This window comes from Aegilops tauschii, chromosome 7, assembly GCF_002575655.3.
Source record: "Aegilops tauschii subsp. strangulata cultivar AL8/78 chromosome 7, Aet v6.0, whole genome shotgun sequence".
Classification (NCBI taxonomy): Eukaryota; Viridiplantae; Streptophyta; class Magnoliopsida; order Poales; family Poaceae; genus Aegilops; species Aegilops tauschii.
This window is the reverse complement of record NC_053041.3, coordinates 618,263,864-618,275,929: the sequence shown is the minus strand read 5'-3', so window position 1 is coordinate 618,275,929 and position 12,066 is coordinate 618,263,864. Positions and strand designations below refer to the sequence as shown.

Genomic DNA, 12,066 nt, shown 5'->3' with positions numbered 1-12,066 from the left:
GAGTTGGACCTCTTTATAAGGAAGGTTCTTTCCCCACATGTATGAGCATGAGAACAAGAGGGACATCCACGCGCGCTCCTCCTGCGCCACCCGCCTCGTCACGACGCGACGCGGGTTGCGGGAATGAGCAGAGCCGATGTCTAAATTTTTGCCATGCACGATGGGTATACGAAAGGTCACGCGGGAGCTGAAACATTTTCTGTAGTGGACACTGAATCCGAACGGCACGCCTCTTCGGCTGAAGTCTGTTCGCTTTGTCTCCCTCTTTTGCTTCACCTCCCATCGCTGGCCTCTCGCGTCCTTCTCTTGCGTCTATAAAAGGGAGGTCGCTCCTCTCAGAGAGACGCACCAGAACTTCTTCTTCCTCTCGCCACCGGCTCCAATCTCTGAGATGCTACCGTCTTCCTCATACCGTCTTGCGTCATGCACCGCGAGTTGGGACAGTAGGCCTCTGAAATCGCACCTCTTTGAGTCGTGTACGGAAGAAGGGTGATAAGGTTTTTAGGGAGCGCTCTGCGCGACTACTGACCGGTTCATCACGGAAACCGACAACCACTTCCCCAGCGACGACTTCTTCCCCGACATCGACAACCTCTTCGACGACATGGCTGGCGAGGATATCGATCCCAAGTCCAGTGCTCCTGTTGCTCTTGCTGTCCCATACGTGTTCTTGCTTTTCCTGTTAGAGGTCCTGCCACAGTTTCTTGTTCTACTGTGTTTGCCCTAGATATGTTTGGTTACAGTTCATATATGCAGATGCTATTTACCTTCTCTCAGTCAGATCGCATGACTTGTTTTTTCTCTGTTATATTAGTCATGCTTTATGTAGTATTTCTGTTAATAATATCATCCGGTTGCTCATATTTCCGACAAAAACACCATCATGTCGCACTGTTGTCTTGCTGATCGTTGTCGTGCGTGTCATAGCAGTACCCAGCAGCCGTTAAGGCTAGATGCGCCGCTTAGGACCGACGACAATGAGGGAGAAGAGGGACATGCCTTGCACAACCTCCCAATGACACCGAACCAACCCTCGGTGTGACGGGCCCCAAATCTCTTGATCCGGCAATTAACCTCACTGCTCTCCGTCCATGTCTTCCCATCTCCACCGCTCTTCTCTTCTCAGGCTTCGGGAAGAGGAAGTAGATAACAATGGACCAACACAATAAAAAAAAGATAGGGGAAAACAGACGTGGAATCAAAACAAGTTACCAAACAAACCCGACAAAGGACATGAGACACTTGAGCCAACAAGAATCAAGGAGACATATCGTGTGATCAAAAAATTGACCGAGCAAAAATTAGAAACCAGTTGACTGAAAATTATTGATTTTTTTAAACATTTCATTAGTGACACGTGTTTTTTTTCCCTACGCATGTCGAGCTAAAAGAGAAAATCCGGACCCAAGCCGCGTACGGACGCTGGTGGCGCGACGCGTGAGCCCACCACTAGCACGCCCCTCCTCTTCCGGTCTGTCGTCCGCCAAAGACCATTTCTTTCCTTCCCTTCGTCGGCCGGCGCGTCTCCAGGCTCCAGGCTGCAGCCAACGTACTAATGCAATTGCAGCTCCGCGTCACCCATGGAGCTCGCGGTGAGAGCCGCGGCGGCTTCCTGCTCCTCCTCCCCGTCGCTCCATCCCCCACGCGTCCCCTGCCGCCTTGGCCACAGCCCAGGCCTGCCGCTGCCGGCTCGCCGAGTGGCCGTAGCCGCGGCGGCCATCGCCCTCGACCCGGTACGTACCTACGCCACTAGCTGATTCTCATCTCAGGGAAGGCAAGGGAACACGTTATGTGTGCTAGTCTGCTAGAAAAAAGGGGGATCGGTTGTCGCCCGCCAAACAATAATGCTCTACTTACGGACGATTTTGCTACGGGGCGCTCCTACGGACGTACGTGGCGTCAGGTTGTGGCTCGGTGGAGTAATATGGGGACCAGCCGTTTCAGTGTCCACTAATCACGTGATTTCACAATGGCGTCCGTAAGCTCAGTCTGTAGAAACTGCGCGTAAGTGTAGCATTGTTTGGTCTCATGCCTAGGTGGGGCTTTGGCAGGAACCAGGCTTTGTATTTAGTCGAGTAATCGATTGAGAGCTAGGCGTAAGTTTAGCAGATATTTTCAGTTTGGGGAGATGATGTGTGAGTCATAGCCTGCACTGCTGATATTTGGCCATCAGATGCAAAGATTAAACCTCGCATGGTAGATTAGTTTCTTTCAAAAAGGGGAGATCTCCGGCCTCTGCAGCAGAACGATGCATACGACCACGTTTATTAACAAGCAAATAAGTTCGACAAAGGTCTTGGAGTCTCAAACAAATGAAGAAAAAATGCTCACAAAGAGCGGAAGAGTAATAGTAAAGCCACAACCGGCTGGCAAAAGAAAGATAGGAAAACTAATTGTCTATCCTATTACATAACCGCCATCCAAACCGGTTGAAAATAGCCCGCGCTACCATCTCCCGTCGGATAGATCTAGTAAACAAACGCTCCCTGGCCTCCATCGGAGTGAGTAGGGATCACATACGGATCAACGCAGTGGCTCGGAAGATAACCTGCAAAAATGAGTATTTGTTGTTCTGTTAAAGACCAAATCATTTCTGCAGTTCCAGACTGCCCATATTAAAGCACATACTCCTATACGATGTGCCTCGCTGTTTCGGAAGCTATCCCGTCAAGCCACGTCCCAAATAACGTGTTGATATTATTCGGAGGAGTAATATGAAAGGCTGTGTGAATTGTCTACCATAAAACTTTTGCCAACGGGCAGTCAAGAAAGAGGTGTTTGATGGATTCATCCCGATCACAAATACTACATCTTGTAGATCCAGTCCAGTTGCGTTTTGCCAAGTTGTCCTTAGTTAAAATGACTTGTTTGTGTACAAAACCATATAAACACTTTAACTCTCAAAGGTATTTTGACATTCCAAACATGTTTCGAACTAGGAATATAGCTAGAGTTTATAACATCCAGATACATGGATTTAACCGTAAACTCTCCATTCCTAGTTAGCTTCCAGCACACTGATCGGGTCGTTGAGAAAGCTGAACATCCATCAGTCGTCTCACAAGATGGAGCCAAACTTCCCAACGGTTTTCGGCTAGCGTTCTCCTGAAGTGAATATTGAGAGGCGTGGACTGAAGTACTGTTGCAATGAATGCGTCTCTCCGTTGAACAATGCTATAGAGAGAAGGATACTGAAGCGCGAGGGGTGTTTCCCCTAGCCAAGTATCCTCCCAGAATCTCGTAGAGGTACTGTTACCGACAATAAACTTTGTCCTATTGAAAAAAAACTGATTTAACTCTCATCAGTCCTTTCTAGAAAGGCGAGTCAGTCGGCCTCACTGTCAACTGGGACAAAGTTTTGGATTGAAGGTACTTATTACGCAGAATCTGTGACCATGTGGCCTCCGTCTTTACAGATAGCTTATACAGCCACTTGCTGAGAAGACATCTATTCTTCACCTCAAGATTCTCGATACATAGACCCCCTTGGACATTATTCATACCGTGTGATGTTATGCCAAGGTTGGACATTATTCATACTGTGTGAAACTGACGAACACTATGCGAATAGTTTCAGGAGATCAAAACCAATCTGAATGACGTCTCAAAAACCGAGGTGTTCGCATGCCCTGTTTGCTATGAACCTCTGATAAGGAAAGGGCCGTCAGGCATGAATCTGTGTGTCTAAAGTCCATGAGTTACGTTCATCTCATGCAATTATGTTAGCTGGGTTAGGATTTCTGTTGTTTTGGCTTCTACATGTGTCCCAGGCCAGTGATTTATAGGTCAGGATTTAAATGTTCGAAATGCAACAAGTGATTCACCAGCAAAGATATCTTCTTGCATCTTACTGTCACCTCATGTTATGTTAAACCTGACAGACCTGAAGATGTCTATTTAGTTTCAGTTTAAACTTATGTAATAAAGTCAGAAACGTGCTCTGAGTTCACGTTGTGGCTTGGTCCTGGTCATAGGATAGTTTTCAGTTAGTTTGTTTCCTGTAAACGTGCGAGGACTTGGCCACGATTGCCACCGTGGGATGGCGCGGATGAAGTGCATCGTGGGCATGGTTTTCGGATGTACTGTTGCTTATCTGAATAAAAGGTCAAACAGAAAAGACGTTGCGGTGTGCGCGTCGCCAAATGACTCTGTCTCCTCTGTGAACTTTCGTTCGGTTCGTCCGTGTCTCTTCAGAGAAGAGTCTGAATCCACCTCGCGTGCGTGTGTGTGTGTTCTGGGATTTCCTCTGACATTTGGCACCAGAGCCAGGTTTCACGGAGGCGGAGCATGGCGGCGGAGATTGCAGTTGTGGCGGCGGTGATCGGCGATGAGTACTTCGCCGAAGAAGGACGACACCAGCGGAGGCGGTGAAAAGTACACGCCGCCCCCGAAGAGAGCCGGCGACGAAGGCATGGCGGTCGTGCAGCGCACGCCGGCGAGGTCTGGTGGTGTCCCGATCCACTATCCCATGCTCACGGACTCTAACTATGGTCTGTGGGCGATGAAGATGAAGGTGCTCCTCCGTCCGTTCGGTGTGTGGCCGGCGTTGGAGGGCACGGCCGAATTCGATCAGGTCAAGGACGATGAGGCGTTCGCTGCTCTGTCACAGTCCGTACCCGACCCGGTGATGATGGCTGTGGGCGACTGTCAGACGGCCCACGAAGCCTGGGAAGCGATCCGGCGCATGCGCGTCGGTGAGGATCGCGTCAAGAAGGCGCGGATCAAGCAGCTCAAGAGGCTGTTGGATCGGATGGAAATGGGCGAAGGCGAGTCCGTATCGGCGTTTGCCCAGAAGATGATGACTCTTGTCGGGGAGATCCGGTCCCTCGGTGAGAAGATCACCGATGAGACGGTGGTCGAAACCCTGTTCAATGCCGTTCCTGCGCGGTTCGGCGACATCATCAACACCATCGAGCAGTGGGGCGATCTCTCGACGATGTCCGTGGCTGAGGCTGTCGGACGTCTGGCTGCCTTCGAGGAAAATCAGAGAGGCCGGCGTCGTCAGTCTGGCAGCAAGGACGATCAGCTCATGCTCATGACTCAGGCTCTGGAACAGTTGATGAAGGGTAAGAAAAGCGCACCAGGTGCAAGCAGCAGTGGTGGCGGACGCGGCCGTGGTGGCGGCCGCGGGCGTGGCCGTGGGCGTGGTGACCGCGCCGACGGTGGGCAGGCTGGACGCGGTGAGAGCAGTGACCGCGGCAAGCAGAAAAAACACCGCAAGTTTGACATAACCAAGGTGAGATGTTTCAATTGCAATGAAACATGGCATTTCAGGTCTGATTGCCCGGAGCCCAAGAAGGAGAATGCAAACTTTGCTCAAGCAGAGGATGAAGATGACCCCGGGCTTCTCATGATGGAAGTTTGTGAGCTCACAATGTCTGAACCAGAACCGACACAACAGGTGTTCCTCAATGAGGAGAAAGTGGTGCCCAAGCTCACAGGGAGCCAGGACACATCCTGGTACCTAGACACAGGAGCCAGCAATCACATGACAGGTAATTCAGAGAAGTTTGTTGAGTTGGATCAGTCAGTGCGTGGAAAAGTGCGCTTTGGGGATGGCTCTGCAGTGGAAATAGTTGGACGTGGAGCAGTGCTGATGAAGTGCCTGACAGGGGAGCATCGCATACTGTCAGATGTTTACTTCATACCCAGACTGAAGAACAACATCATTAGCCTTGGTCAGTTAGATGAGAATGGATGCAAGTACTCAGGGGAGAACGGTGTGATGACAGTTTGGGACAGACAGAGAAATGTGCTCCCAAGAGTGCCTCGAACTGGCAATCGCATGTATATTCTCAACATCCAACCGTCAGAGCCGGTCTGTTTGCTTGCACACGCAAAGGAAGATGCGTGGTTGTGGCACATGAGGTACGGGCATGTAAATTTCCGTTCACTCTGTGCACTGGCAGCCGAGGAGATGGTCGAAGGAATGCCGCAGCTCAAGCAAGTTAATCAGGTGTGTGATGGTTGTATGATTGCAAAGCAGAAACGACTTCCGTTCCCGGCACAAGCAGCATACCGAGCAGTTAAACAGCTAGACCTATGGCATGGGGATCTCTGTGGACCCATCACACCTCCGACCCCAGGTGGTAAGCGTTACTTTCTGCTTCTGGTCGATGACTATTCTCGATACATGTGGATTGTGTTGCTGCGTAGTAAGGATGAGGCATTGGAAGCCATCAAGAAAGTGCAGATTGCAGCTGAGGTTGAGAAGAACCTGAAACTAAAGGCGCTGCGCACTGACAGGGGTGGCGAATTCACCTCTGCCGAGTTCGTTGATTACTGTGAACGCCACGACATCAAGCATTTCAGGACAGCACCCTATACACCTCAGCACAATGGGGTGGTTGAGAGAAGAAATCAAACCGTCGTGGGGATGGCGAGGAGCCTCCTCAAGAGTATGGGCATGCCTGCAAGGTTTTGGGGTGAAGCCGTGACTACCGCTGTGTACCTGCTGAACCGAGCTCCTACAAAGAGTGTGAAAGGGATGACCCCCTATGAGGCATGGAATGAGAGAAAGCCCTCTGTGCAACACCTGCGTACATTTGGTTGCACCGCTCATGTGAAGAAAGTTGGGCCGGGACAGACCAAACTAGCTGACAGAAGCAAGCAAATGGTGATGATTGGATATGAAACCGGATCAAAGGCCTATCGCATGTATGATCCAGAGAGCAAGAAGCTGGTCATCACACGGGATGCGGTGTTTGAAGAAGATAGGCCATGGAATTGGAGCTCTTTGGAGTTAGTTGAAGAAAAAGATCCAGATTCTTTTGTTGTGTTCTATCCGAACGAGCAAGATTCAGAAGAGATTGGAGACGTAGCGGAAAGCGCTGCCACGGCAACAAAATCTCCTGCAGCGCCTCGACAGACCTTCAAGACTCGGCAAGCAAACGATGGTGTCGCTATTCCGATCGATTTGGAGAGCTCTCCTGTGACCCCAACTCACTTCCAAGCATCTCCAGGCACACCATATACCGAGCCATCGCTGGGTCCACAAGGCGAGCGCTTGCTCGAGGAGATCTATGAAGAAACCATAGAAATCAAACAGGCTGATGCAGGGCTATGTCTGTTCGGTTTGGAAGAACCTTCAAGCCATGTTGAGGCACTTGGAGAACTGTGCTGGAAAAGGGCCATGAAGGAGGAACTGGCATCAATAGAGGAAAACCATACTTGGGAGTTGTGTGACCTGCCAAGAGGACACAAGCCAATTGGGGTAAAATGGGTCTATAAGTTGAAGAAAGATCCAGACGGCAAGGTTGTCAAGCACAAGGCAAGGCTAGTCGCAAAGGGGTATGCTCAGCGACAAGGTATTGATTATGAGGAAGTGTTTGCACCTGTAGCTCGTCTAGAATCTGTCAGGCTACTAATTGCACTTGCAGCTCAGTTTGGATGGAAAATACACCAAATGGATGTCAAGTCGGCCTTCCTAAATGGTGATCTGGTTGAAGAGGTATATGTGACCCAGCCGCCAGGCCATGAGATAGAAGGGAAGGACAGTAAGGTGTATCGCTTGCACAAGGCGTTGTATGGGCTCAAACAAGCGCCAAGGGCATGGAACTCCAAGCTGGATGCAACACTCTCTGAACTAGGCTTTGAAAAGTGTCCTTCAGAGTCTGGTCTGTACAGGAAGAAAGCAGGTGGTTCTGCACTGATTGTGGGTGTGTATGTGGATGATCTAGTCATCACAGGAGGAAGTGAGCAAGCCATTGAGGATTTCAAAAGGCAGATGAAATTCAGGTTCAGCATGACAGATTTGGGTCTATTGAGCTATTACTTGGGCATAGAGGTAAAGCAATCAGAGAAGGGCATTACTCTTTGTCAAACTGGCTATGCTTCACGGATACTTGAAAAGATGGGGATGACAAACTGTAATGCAAGTCACACACCTATGGAGCCAAGACTGAAACTGTCGAGAACAAGTCAGGCTGAGGAAGTTGATCCAACTGAATATCGAAGCATAGTTGGGAGTTTAAGGTATTTGTTGCACACAAGACCAGATCTCAGCTTTGCAGTTGGATATGTCAGCAGATTCATGGAAAGGCCAACCAAGGATCATAAAACAGCAGTAAAACACATATTAAGATATGTGAAAGGCACACTCAGTTTGGGCTGTAGCTACAAGAAAACTGAAGGAAAACCACAACTGTTGGGTTACTCTGACAGTGACCACGCAGGCGACATTGATGATCGGAAAAGCACTACGGGGGTGCTGTACTACTATGGCAATTGCCTAGTGTCTTGGATGACTCAGAAACAGAAGATTGTCGCTCAATCATCATGTGAGGCAGAATATGTGGCTGCTGCTTCTGCTGCTTGTCAGGGAGTGTGGCTAGCAAGATTAGTTGAAGAATTGCTAGGCTATGAGCAAGCCAAGGTCAAGATCAAAGTGGATAATCAACCGGCTATTGCACTGTGTAAAAATCCTGTGTTCCATGAAAGAAGCAAACACATTGATGTGCGCTACCACTTCGTCAGACAATGTGTTGAGGAAGGAAAGATTGAGGTGGAGCACGTCAGTACTGGAGAGCAACATGCAGACATCCTGACTAAAGCCCTCCCAAGGTTTCAGTTTCAGGTGTTGAAAGAGAAAATAGGAGTGCTTGAGGTGAGTTCAGGACGTCATGTTTAAAGGGGTGAAATGTTATGTTAAACCTGACAGACCTGAAGATGTCTATTTAGTTTCAGTTTAAACTTATGTAATAAAGTCAGAAACGTGCTCTGAGTTCACGTTGTGGCTTGGTCCTGGTCATAGGATAGTTTTCAGTTAGTTTGTTTCCTGTAAACGTGCGAGGACTTGGCCACGATTGCCACCGTGGGATGGCGCGGATGAAGTGCATCGTGGGCATGGTTTTCGGATGTACTGTTGCTTATCTGAATAAAAGGTCAAACAGAAAAGACGTTGCGGTGTGCGCGTCGCCAAATGACTCTGTCTCCTCTCTGAACTTTTGTTCGGTTCGTCCGTGTCTCTTCAGAGAAGAGTCTGAATCCACCTCGCGTGCGTGTGTGTGTGTTCTGGGATTTCCTCTGACACCTCAGGCATGAAAGAATACAGTGAACTGAAGCCTGCTACAACTGAGCTGTTCAGGAGCCCGCTCGTCTCCTTTCTTTACGAGAGGGGGTGGCGTCCGAACTTCAATCGGAGTGGCTTCCCCAGCCACGATGAAGAGGTACATTTCTTGGCTGCCTCATTCTTTAATTCCATGGCCTTAAGCTGTTACTGCTCAGTGAGAAACTATTTATAATAAGTCGTAAATCTGTAAAAGCCAAGTATTTGGTGCTTCATCTTTTTGTGTTGCAACAAAAAATGATCGCCACTCTTTCATGTCAAGATAATATTCATGATTTGTGGCTTGCTTTCAAGGAAGCTTGCAAGCTCTAGGGCATACTAATCTGTGATTGCTTTGGATTTTTCTGAGAATATCCTCCACCAATGCTATGACTACAACAAACAAGAAGAAGCCCCTATGAACACGTGAGCATTCCTTCATGCTTATTTTGAGCTTTTCCTGTGAGGACCTTTTAACATCCAACTCTAACAAACTATAAAGTAGACAAGTTGGGCCATCTAATTTTTGTGTGGAAACCAGTGCTTTATTTTTCTTTAATACAAAAGGAGACTAAGATCTATGTGGTCAACATCCAATTGAACAGCTTGTGAATATGCGATAATCTGCTCCCTTAGTTCAATCTATTACTACCTCAGAACGTTCTTTTTGATCCAAGCAAACTACAGTAATCGTGAACATTCATTTGCAGTATTCGATGATGCTTCTAGCAAATACTTACTGTCCTCTTATTTTGGTTCTGCAGGAACCTCGCTCTCGCAAGGGCTGATATTTCGAGCTCCCTTTTGCTTCATGTTCAATTGATGCCATTCATGCTGGAGCTTCTATCCACTGCTGGCCATCCCCTTTAAATATGGCATAGTACCTGTCTCATTGGCATTTTTGATTCAATATTGTACATGGTTCGTAACTTAACATAGTAAAACTGGTGTCTTCGGAATTGCGATCTTATTTGTCAGAGTCCAATGAACAATTAGCCAATCTAGAAAGTTTACACCACTTTGGGCATTACATAAGAAATAATGTTCTGTATTTCTGTTAGTTTTTGACTGCTGAATGCGTCTATAAAGTCAACCTCAATAGTTTAGTGCTTAGTTAGTTTGGGTTGAACAACTTTGTGCAGGAACAGGGCATCATGCGATGACCCGTGTACCTATTTTTTTTGTTGTCATATGGACTTACCCATCACACTAGTAGAAAACAGGGCTTTGATCATAGGGCAGTATTCACATTAGTCCCGATTCAGTCACGAACCAGGACTAATGTGAGCATTCGTCCCGGTTCGTGCGGTTAAGGCATTAGTCCCGGTTGGTGCCACGAACCGGGACTAAAGGGTGCGATGCCCATCAGTCCCGGTTGGTGGCACCAACCGGTACTAAAGGTTAGACCTTTAGTCCCGGTTGGTGCCACCAACCGGTACTAATGGGCTTTGAGGCATTAGTACCGGTTCATGGCACGAACCGGTACTAAAGGTCCCATTTTCAAACTCTAACCCCCCCCCCCCCCCCCCGACCGCCTTTTCAGTTTTAGAAAAAACAAAAGAAAATGATGGAAATGTCAATAAAATAAAATAAAATAAGTTTCCCATGTGATATGTGGTCTAGTTGTTGAGAAAATTAACAAATATGAATTTTGACTTTATTTGCAAAATCTCTCTGGAATTTCTTAAAATGGGCATAACTTTTGCATACGAACTCGGATGAAAAAGTTTTTTATATGAAAAATCATCTACTCGAAAAGTTACATCCGAATTTAACGCGGGGAACCCCGTTAAACATTTTCAAAATCCTCAAAAACCTAACAGAAAAAAGTTACGGGGCTTTTAAGATCTGGAGAGGCAAAAAAATTCAAACTATGGTCAAACAATGGTCAAACTAATTATTCTAGAATATTAGTGTTACTAAATAATTATTTTAGTTTTTTTGAATTTTGGTCAAATCTGGTCAAACTGTGGTCAAACAGTGGTCAAACAATGGTCAAACTAATTATTCCAGAAATATTAGTGTTACTAAATAATTATTGCTTTTTAAAACAATAGTTTCAAACTCAAACAGTGAAATGTGTCACTTCATGCTCAAGCTAAATTCCTGAGGGTTAATAGGATTGACATCTTACTACTGTCAGGAAAACAACATGTGCAGACTTGGAAACGAGGAAGAATAGAACCCGGAAGTTAAGCGTGCTCAGGCTGGAGTAGTGAGAGGATGGGTGACCGTCCGGGAAGTTAGATGATTTGGAATGATGAGGGGTGATTAGAGATTAGAGATTAGAGGATAAATTGAGCAGTGATGAGGGGTGGTGATTAGAGATTAGAGGTTAAAATAATTCAGAAATTTGAAAATAAAAAAAAATTCAAAAAGAAAATTTCAGAAAAAAATCATAAAATTTTATTTAGTCAGGTGGAGCTCCACGTGGCCGCGGCCTTTAGTCCCGGTTCGTGTAAGAACCGGGACTAAAGGGTGAAGGCATTAGTAACGACCCTTTAGTCCCGGTTCAAAAACCGGGACTAAAGGCCCTTACCAACCGGGACAAAAGCCCCCTTTTCTACTAGTGTTACCATGACATCTCCTCCTGCTACTGTTTAAAAACCAGATAGCTGAAATCAGCCGTGTGCTGAAGCCAGGCGGTGTATTCGTAGCGACAACCTTCTTATCCACCCCCACGAACAGCGGCCTGTTCTCTATCAACAACAATCACATTCAAACTTTGCATAGCCATGGTATATTTCTGACAGGGTGTGTGTATAGCTGTTATTTGCTGTTAAATCAGGTGGTGAGAGTGTAGGTTAAATACAAATTAGGCAAGTGAAGCAAAAAGGTAAAACATGAGATGCTTTGTACTTTTGTAGTTTGTACCACTATGACTTCACATGTTATGGAAGTTCATGCATGCCTCTTGATGTTTCTTCACAAAGTGAACCTGATGTTGTACTACAGATATATAGTTTTCATCACTACATACATTCACAAGCTGTTTCAATTGATGGATGAGGAGACGTCCT

At 47.0% G+C, this 12,066-nt stretch overlaps 1 pseudogene; it reads left to right on the top strand.

Moving 5' to 3' along the window:
- Positions 1-1,509: 1,509 nt before the first annotated feature.
- Positions 1,510-11,854, top strand: LOC141027515 (uncharacterized methyltransferase At2g41040, chloroplastic-like; annotated as a pseudogene).
- The last annotated feature ends 212 nt before the right edge of the window (positions 11,855-12,066 follow it).